Source organism: Heloderma suspectum, chromosome 1, assembly GCF_057233095.1.
Source record: "Heloderma suspectum isolate Gila_16-S chromosome 1, 16-S_ref, whole genome shotgun sequence".
Lineage (NCBI taxonomy): Eukaryota > Metazoa > Chordata > Lepidosauria > Squamata > Helodermatidae > Heloderma > Heloderma suspectum.
The window spans coordinates 62413099-62422323 of record NC_139458.1 but is presented as its reverse complement, the minus strand read 5'-3'; the positions used below and the strand labels follow the sequence as shown (position 1 = coordinate 62422323).

At 40.6% G+C, this 9225-nt stretch overlaps 1 long non-coding RNA gene across 1 annotated transcript; it reads left to right on the top strand.

Moving 5' to 3' along the window:
• Positions 1-784: 784 nt before the first annotated feature.
• Positions 785-7261, top strand: LOC146357289 (uncharacterized). Its single transcript, XR_014789195.1, has 3 exons — positions 785-967; positions 5692-5765; positions 6417-7261. It is a non-coding gene; the product is annotated as an uncharacterized LOC146357289 (long non-coding RNA).
• The last annotated feature ends 1964 nt before the right edge of the window (positions 7262-9225 follow it).

Genomic DNA, 9225 nt, shown 5'->3' with positions numbered 1-9225 from the left:
CTCACTGCCACCTCATAGGCAGTACAGTTCATCTCCGGCTCCATGTTCGTAAGAGCAGCGGGAGCGGCTGAAAAAGCGGTGTTCCTGGGGGTGGGGTGGGGCGGGGACAGTGGCAGCGCTGTTACCACGCTTCCTATGCACTATCCAGCCTCCCCTGCCCCTACTCCAGGGTGCCCTGACTAGACAGCCAAAATCAGCCATCTAGCTGCAAATGCAGGGTGGCCGGAGCGCAGAGGAGAAGATCCCCTCCATGCTTTGCCTGCCCTGCATTGCATAGTTGGTCGCCTCCAAGTTTGGAGGTGACCAACTATCCCCATAGGATTATGCCCTAAATCTTTAAACCAGACTTGGACTGGGCAACCCTTCAAGGAGAAGACTGTCCTTTGACAGCAGTTCAAGTAGAGGACAGTTTTCTGTAAAGCAGGACATCTATCAAATAGAAATTGTCTGAAAGTTGTGTGTTTTAGGAGATGGGGGTTCTTTATGGCCTTATTCCTCCTTCCTGGGGTGGGAGTGTAATTATTTTAACTATCACATTATTTGTGTTTGTGTTTATTTCCCCTTCTCTCCTTTCTTTGTGACATTAAGACCATCCGTTTGAAAAATAATTTTTCTTGTAGTTGCATAGAAACGCTAGGAATCCCAGAGTGAGGTGCTCTTTAAAATAAAACAAGAATTCTGGCTCTATTACATAAAGTATAAAAACCTGTTTACTACGATGTAGGCTCCATTAGTTTTAATGGGGTTTCCTTCTAAATTGGTGTGCGTAACACCCCAGGCTTACAGTGCAATCAGGGAGGGAGAGAGAGAACTACCACAGAGTAGCTGCCAGAACTTGAAAATGGCCGTATGTCTGGCTAAAGCCGGGTGACCTATCTGAGATTAGTGTGAGAAGCAGGGCCTGCGGGCTGCTCCATACTAGCCTCTTTGAGAGGAGGAGGTGCATTCGGCCTGCTGTTCCTTCAAGGTAAGTTCAGTAGCCTCTGTATTCACTCTGAATTATGGTCTGTATTCATGTGGACTCCATGGATCCTATTTTTTCTTTTTGATATTTGTGTCTCTGGATATGGGTTCAGTGTATGTTTTAATGTTGTGAACTTTGTCATTTAAAAAAAAAATAGTAAGCAGTATAAAAATCTGAATAATAATTAACACTTTGAACCCATTAAAACTCCAGTTCTGCTCCCTCCCCCTATGTGAATGAGTGGAGGCCTCTGCTAGTAGCAATGGCCTCCCTTCTTAGTCCAATAGGCATTAGTGAGGCTTGGGTACTACACTCCAGTGTCTCTCTGGCCTTATGTGGAATCACGTACTTGTAATAGACTAATCCAGAAAATTAGCACCATTTGCCTTCATACATACAGCCACAAAATTGGATTATTTGCCTCACTCTGATACTTAGACATTTTGTAAGCAAGACAGAGTGGTAAATGGCGTGCTGGGACTTGCCTTGGGAGTGTGTGGGGATGGGAAGTATCTGCATCAACTTTCTTGTATGTTCAACTGAGGCTAAGAAAAGGAAGAAAAAAAGGCAATTGTGTTGGGGGGCGGCACGGTGTCCACCTTACAAAAACCTTGGATAGGTAAAGCGGGTACCTTTCATGTGTGAAATAACCCTCTGTTACATTATGCAGGATTAGAGGCAGGAAGGAGGCTGTCTAAGGACATAGAATTTGAAGAGGAATATTAATGATGAGGACAAAAACAACACAGAATAAGAGTCCTGGGAGAGAGTTGTTTGCAAAAAACAACAAGCCTATGTTTACATGAATGTAAGCAAAAGCTGCTAAATCGCTCTGTAGTGATTACTGAGGAGGGTGTGCACTCTTTATTGTTCAGGCTCTATTTCACTGTGTTGAGATCAGGACTGTGGTAATACTACTTCATCCTCTGGAGGACCATGTTGAAATAAGTCATGTAGAGATATTCCAGCGTTCTACTGGGCAGAGGCTCCCTGGGAAGAGAAAGAATGGCCCCTTACAACTGTAACATTCACAGAAGTGGTGCAAATACCAGGGTATTGTCCTTTTTTTTTTTTTTTTTTAAGGGCAGTTGGGACATTGCTTTTTCTTCTTTTGCTTCTTTTCCATGTGACTAGGGCAAGGGTTGAAGAGCACTTTTACATATGTTTTATTAAGCAGTTTATTAAGTTCAGAATCTGTTTCTTTTAAAATGTTTTAATTGTTTCAATATGGTGTTTTATTCTTTTATCTTGTTGTTCACCGCTCCAAAATCTTTGATGTGAAGCGGTATATAAATATTGTTAATAATAATAATAATAATAATAATAATAATAATAATGATGAAAAGTTCATTCAACTGAAGTTACTGACTCCTCATATGAGAATGGCCTAACAGAAAGAAAGGGAGATGATGTGAGACTTGTTAGCAGGAATGTTCTGAGAAACAAGCACAAGTTAAGAAGACCAGAGGAGACCTCCCAAATGTTGTAGGAACAAAGAGAAAATAAATGAATATTTTTACATGAATACAGGACAGAGACTTAATTAAGAACAAAATCATATTTTAACTTAAGTGTATCTAATTTCTATTTAGTCACAAGCATTTTTTCATATTGGCTCTTACAACTAGATATGTTTCATGGAAAAACTGTTATGTTTAATGAATCCAGTCTTTCTTTCTTTTGTCTCAGTATATGACCTCATTTTACTGAGCTTGTGGTTGTCTTTCTGGTAAATTTTGATTATCAGCTGACTTGCATGAGGACAAACAAAGGCATGTTTGTTAGATACTTGTGCTGGTATTTCGCTTGTGGGTGTTGTATAAGCTTGCTTGTTTACTGACATCTTAGTAAGTGCCTGAAAAAATAAGCCAGATCTTCAAAAGACTATTCAGTCACACCACAAGGTAAGCTTGTTGCTGATTTGTTTTCTTGCAATTAACAACTAGGCAGGATATTTTCCTTTATTAGGCCTTTTAAATTAATTGTGCCATTCAGCCATTGGAATATACCCATATGCAGTATATATCCCAAAATTATACACTGTTAGGAGGATGTAAGATCTGAAAACACCAGATTTATACTAAGGGTTTCGCCTAAGAATAGAGACAGATCCTGATAACAGCTGGATTTGTATTTTAAAAAACGAGGAATGAACCACAGTATCTTTCTTTGACCTAGCAGTCCTAGATGCAAACTGAAACTTGCGTAGCACCTAGTATAGCCTAATCTATTAATGTGTACAACCTCCTCTCAGATTCCATTTTAAGACTGTGAATAAATGCAGACTTCATTGCTTCAACTTCAGTTTTTTTCCTCTCCCACCATCTCTGCTTTGTTTAACATCTAGCTGAATGAAGAGCTCTAGAAAACTTGAAAGCTTTTGTGAGTTGCCTTAGTAAAGATATTGTTCTTCTTGGATTTTTTTTTCTTTTGGGCCAACACAGCTACCATGGCCTTTTCAAGTTAAATTAATGAGACTTTCCAGGATGTATATTTTATTGCAGAAAATCCATTCTCTTGAATATCTCTGTGGATTGCTGTTTTAAATTTCTGGTAATATTTGTTATACAACTTGCTTATAAATTGCTAATTGTATTTTGTGTATACAAATATTTATACCTGCCCTTTCCATCCCAGTTGCAACCTTCATGCTGACTAGTAATCATTCAAAACACAAACCAACAAAGCCTATCAAGTACCAGAGCAGATACAGACTAGATACTTCAAGAGACAGTCTAAGCAAATGCACTCCTGAACAGTACTGTTTTAACCAGAAAACAGGGAGCTGTTCCCAGGATGGTGAATTCTATAACCTGGAGCTATTACCAAGAAAGGCCTGTCCTGCATTCCTTCCACCGCACCTCAGCTGTTGGACATACATGGGTGTTGTTATAGACAGGCACACCAGGGCATCTACCCCAAATTTTCTGAGCTAAGCCCTGAATCTTTTGAGCTGCCCCAATGACAGCATCTGCCTTAATAAAAGCCTGCATCTTCCATCAGGGGTCAGTAGCCTTACTTTGACTAGAAACCTTAGCACTCATCCACTTAGAAGACCAGTAGGGGTGCAGTATAAAGGCTGCAGCCTTCTACATGAAGGAGACACTGTTGCGTTTCTTTCAACAGTCTGCTTGTTGTTGTTTTTTTCTTTCCCTACCATTCTCCTCTTATATGTCCACTGTTGGGAACTTGCTTGCAGTGAATATTTGAAGAAGGAGCGGGAACACCCTGTGAAACACTGGTATATCACACCACTTCTGGTTTGACTGCCCCAAACTGGAACTTGTGGCTTCTGGAGAAGCTCAGTGGCTTCAGCACAGCATTAGCCTTCACAAACATCTTTCCCCCCTTCGACTTTTAATTTAGCTTCAGGCAGCAGGTTATACTGTATAGCTTCAGGCAGCAGATTATACCAAAAGGTGGGTTAGGACTACGTGATGATGTGTTCCAGAAAGAACTGGGGAGGCTGTGTGCAGAGTGCCTCATAGCTGTGCCAGCAAATGTGGGCCTTTTAAATACATTTTACAGTTTAAAAAGCAAGAAAATGTCTTCAGTCACTTCACTTTATGAAGCTAATTAAGATTTGTAGAACCCCCTGACCCAAATCCTTCTGAAGTGCTTCCCATCTGAAAGGAGCCATCTGGCTTGGGGAAATTCTTTCTCATCTCCATTTCCAGTCATCATTTTTCTTTTCCTCCTCTTTCCTCCTCTATTCTGTTCTTCCTTTCTCTTCCTTATTCCACCCAGAACAAGACTTGGTGAATTGTCAAGAGGGGAGGGTGGTGGCTCAGCGCTGATCTGAGCTGTATTTGACTGTATTTGACATCTGTTTTTATGAAGAATTGCTGGAGAAAAGAAACAGGAGGAGTCATTGTTGCATGGTGGGGAACAGAATGCATGTGACCTGGTTGAAGTTTTCTTGCAGGAAGTGTGGTCAGTGCTTAATGGGAATGCTGAAGTTTTAATATGTGTGGAATACTGTATATTCCATTACTATTAAGTGCACGTGGGGGAGGGGGAAACTATAATTACCCAGTGGTGAGGGGGGAAATCTGTATATGCTCACAGGCACTCTATTTCATCATTATTTTTGCTACCATGGGTGACATTTAAATACTAGTAATTCCAAACGTGTGTGTGTAATTTTCTCCTTATGATCAAAACATGTAGTAAAGCTTATATGAGAGGAGGCAGTGTGGTGTAGTGGCTAGAGAGTTGGACTGGGAGCTGGGAGATCCGAGTCCCCACTTGGCCATGGAAGCTCACTGGGTGACTTTGGGCCAGTCACACACTCTCAGCCCAACCTACCTCACAGGGTTGTTGTTGTGGGGATAAAATGGAGAGGAGGAGGATAATGTAAGCCGCCTTGGGTTCTTTGCAAGAGGAAAAAAGGCAGGATATAAATGCAATAAATAAATAAATCTTATTTGAAACGGTTTATGGCTTTAAAGATCAAAAACTGCACAGCGCAAAAGCACTGCTGGTTATCCAGGACCAATACTAGGTCCAGGAGCTGTCCCATACAGACCTGCTCCTTAAAGAGGAGTGTAACCCCATCGAGAAAATACTAAATTGCACTACCCAAATTGGTTTATTGTTGCTGTTTAGTGTTCTCCTGGTTAAATTTTCTACCCGAGTGTTGCCCAAGATTTGGAATTATATTGCAAAGCTACACAAGTTTATTTTGTTCATTGGCTGAAATAACACTGCCTTGATTCTCTTACTAGATATCAGAGCTGCATCAAGAAGAGTTTTAGTCTTCTATTTCTAGAAAAAGGCAATTACAGTGCACTAGGAAAAGGTATAGTTCTATTTATATTTACTTTCTCTCTGCTTTCATAATCCACTCTTCCTTCCTATGCATAGGATTTTTAAAAGTTCTGTTATGTATATTCACAACTATGCCAAGTAAATATAAGATGATGTATAACAATACCAAAGAGTCATAATACCAAAAAACCTTAAGTCACAACCCAGGATAGAGAATTACACATCTATTTATACGTGTCCAGTTTAAAAACTGCAGCCCACATGCATCACTTACCAAGATACTGTTGAAATTCTTAGGAGTTATCACCTGGGGCCTCATCAAGTTATGAGGAGTAATGCTTTTCTCCTAGAGAAGAATATGTGTGTGTGTGTGCACACACATGCAGAGTTTATTGTACCCAGTCTATCTTAATATTTGTTTCTTTTTCAGTTCATATCCTTTCTTACCAATTTCCATTCTGTCCATGCATCAGAGGCTATATCTTTCCACATTCAAGTTACACAGTCTGATAAGAGATTTTTATTTTTGAAACATTCCTCTGTAGTTCTGTGTATTTTTGTTGAAATGCTAAAATAATATGAGAAAATTTAATCTAATGTGCCCAAATATTCATAGGATTCCAGCAAATAAAATGTCTTTTATCAGAGATTTTTGAATTAACTCATCTAATTATATTACTAGGTTCAAGATGGATTGCACCTGTGCCATGTGGGGACTGATTTGGCTGATCATACTCTTCTTTCTTGGATGGCCCATAAGCATATTCTTAGGAGGACTGTATGGATTCTTCTCTCCTTTAACTACTTTGATAGGTCTCGATGATATCAGTGAAATTTTGTTGAGGGGAGTAAACCTGGGGAGGCAGTGTGCTAAGAATGTGCATATGGGGAAGCCTCTCTGTTAACAATGAAACTCAGCCAGCAAGCATTCTTCTGTGTTCACTTCAGTAACGGGTTTTACAACTGTTCAATTATACTGAAAATTTTCCCATTTCTGTCAAAAAGCTATTCAGGTTTTAGAGAATATATGATTTACAATTGGCATTTTGTAAATAAGTGAATATAGACAAGTTTTATTGGAAACCTGTTCCTATTCGTGTTACTTTTATCCGTAAGCTTATGTACTGAAATGGGAGAGTTCTACATCAGAACCTCAGATTTCGTCAGATTGATGTTAGAATAGAATGCCAGATTCTCAAATCTTGAAGATCCAAGAACTTGGGTATAAATGTATGTTGCATCCCTCTGATGGGAAAAGTTGGTTTTCTGGCTTTTGCTTTCTCTCATAAACTATCTACAATTCAGAGCTGAGCATTGACGCTAATGTTTCATTGCTGCATGCTGTTACTAATGTATAAATTAATCTGTATTAATAACTTCACCGTGTATTACATTTAATGTTGCTATGACTATGCTTTAGAAGTAATAGCTGTTGTGTTGGTTCTCATATAATATAATTGTTCAAGTATGTTATAATACATCCATTATAATAAATAATAAAATTACTTCAACTTTTATTTTTTATTTAAAATGAGCTTTGTTGTTGTTGTTCAGTCGTTCAGTCGTGTCCGACTCTTCGTGACCCCATGGACCATAGCACGCCAGGCCTTCCTGTCCTGCGTTCTCTCCCGGAGCGTGCTCAAGTTCATATTCATTGCATCCGTGATGCTATCTAGCCATCTCATCCTCTGCCGTCCCCTTCTCCTTTTGCCTTCAGTCTTTCCCAGCATCAGGGTCTTTTCCAGGGAGTTTTCTCTTCGCATTAGGTGGCCAAAATATTGGAGATTCAGCTTCATTATCTGTCCTTCCAATGAGCACTCAGGGTTGATTTCCTTTAGGATGGACTGATTTGACCTCCTTGCAGTCCAGGGGACTCGTAAGAGTCTTCTCCAGCACCACAGTTCGAAAGCATCAATTCTTCGGCGCTCAGCCTTCCTTATAGTCCAGCTCTCACAGCCATACATTACTACTGGGAAAACCATAGCTTTGATTAGACGGCCCTTTGTCGGCAAGGTGATGTCTCTGCTTCTTACTATGCTGTCTAGGTTTGCCATAGCTTTCCTCCCAAGGAGCAAGCGTCTTTTAATTTCATGGCTACAGTCACCATCTGCGGTGATCTTGGAGCCCAAGAAAGTAAAATCTGTCACTGCTTCCATTTCTTCCCCTTCTATATGCCAGGAAGTGATAGGGCCAGATGACATGATCTTAGTTTTTTTAATGTTGAGTTTCAAACCAGCTTTTGCACTCTCCTCTTTCACCCTCAACAAGAGGCTCTTGAGATCCTCTTCGCTTTCTGCCATTAGGGTGGTATCGTCTGCATATCGGAGGTTGTTGATAATTCTCCCGGCAATCTTAATTCCGACCTCTGATTCATCCAACCCGGCATTTCTCATGATGTACTCTGCATATAAGTTAAATAAGCAGGGTGACAATATGCAGCCTTGTCGTACTCCTTTCCCAATTTTGAACCAATCGGTTGTTCCATGTCTGGTTCTTACTGTTGCTTCTTGACCCTCGTACAGGTTTCTCAGGAGACAGGTAAGGTGGTCTGGTACTCCCATCACTTTAAGAATTTGCCACAGTTTGTTGTGATCCACACAATCAAAGGCTTTAGCGTAGTCAATGAAGCAGAAATAGACGTTTTTCTGGAATTCTCTTGCTTTCTCCATGATGCAGCGAATGTTGGCGATTTGATCTCTAGTTCCTCTGCCTCTTCTAAACCCAGCTTGTACTTCCGGTAGTTCTCGGTTCGCATACTGCTGAAGCCTAGCTTGTAGGATTTTGAGCATCACCTTGCTGGCATGTGAAATGAGCGCAATTGTGCGGTAGTTTGAACACTCTTTGGCGTTGCCCTTCTTTGGAATTGGAATGTAAACTGAGCTTTTTCAGTCTTGTGGCCACTGTTGAGTGTTCCAGATTTGTTGGCATATTGAATGCAGCACTTTAACAGCATCATCTTTTAGGATTTTAAATAGCTCGGCTGGAATACTGTCATCTCCGCTAGCTTTGTTGTTACTAATGCTTCCTAAGGCCCACTTGACTTCACTCTCTAGGATGTCCGGCTCAAGTTCAGTGACCGCACTATCATGGCTATCAGGGACATTCAGATCTTTCCTGTATAGTTCTTCTGTGTATTCTTTCCACCTCTTCTTAATCTCATCTGCCTCTGTTAGGTCCCTGCCTTCTTTGTCCTTTATCATGCCCGTCTTTGCACAAAACGTTCCCTTGAGATCTCCAATTTTCTTGAAGAGATCTCTAGTCTTTCCCATTCTGTTGTTTTCCTCGATTTCTTTGCATTGTTCATTGAAGAAGGCCTTCTTGTCTCTCCTTGCTATTCTCTGGAACTCTGCATTCAGTTGGGTATATCTTCCCCTTTCTCCCTTGCTTTTCGCTTCCCTTCTTTCGTGAGCTATTTGTACAGCCTCATCAGACAGCCACTTGGCTTTCTTGCATTTCTTTTTCTTTGGGACGGATTTCGTTGCTGCCTCCTG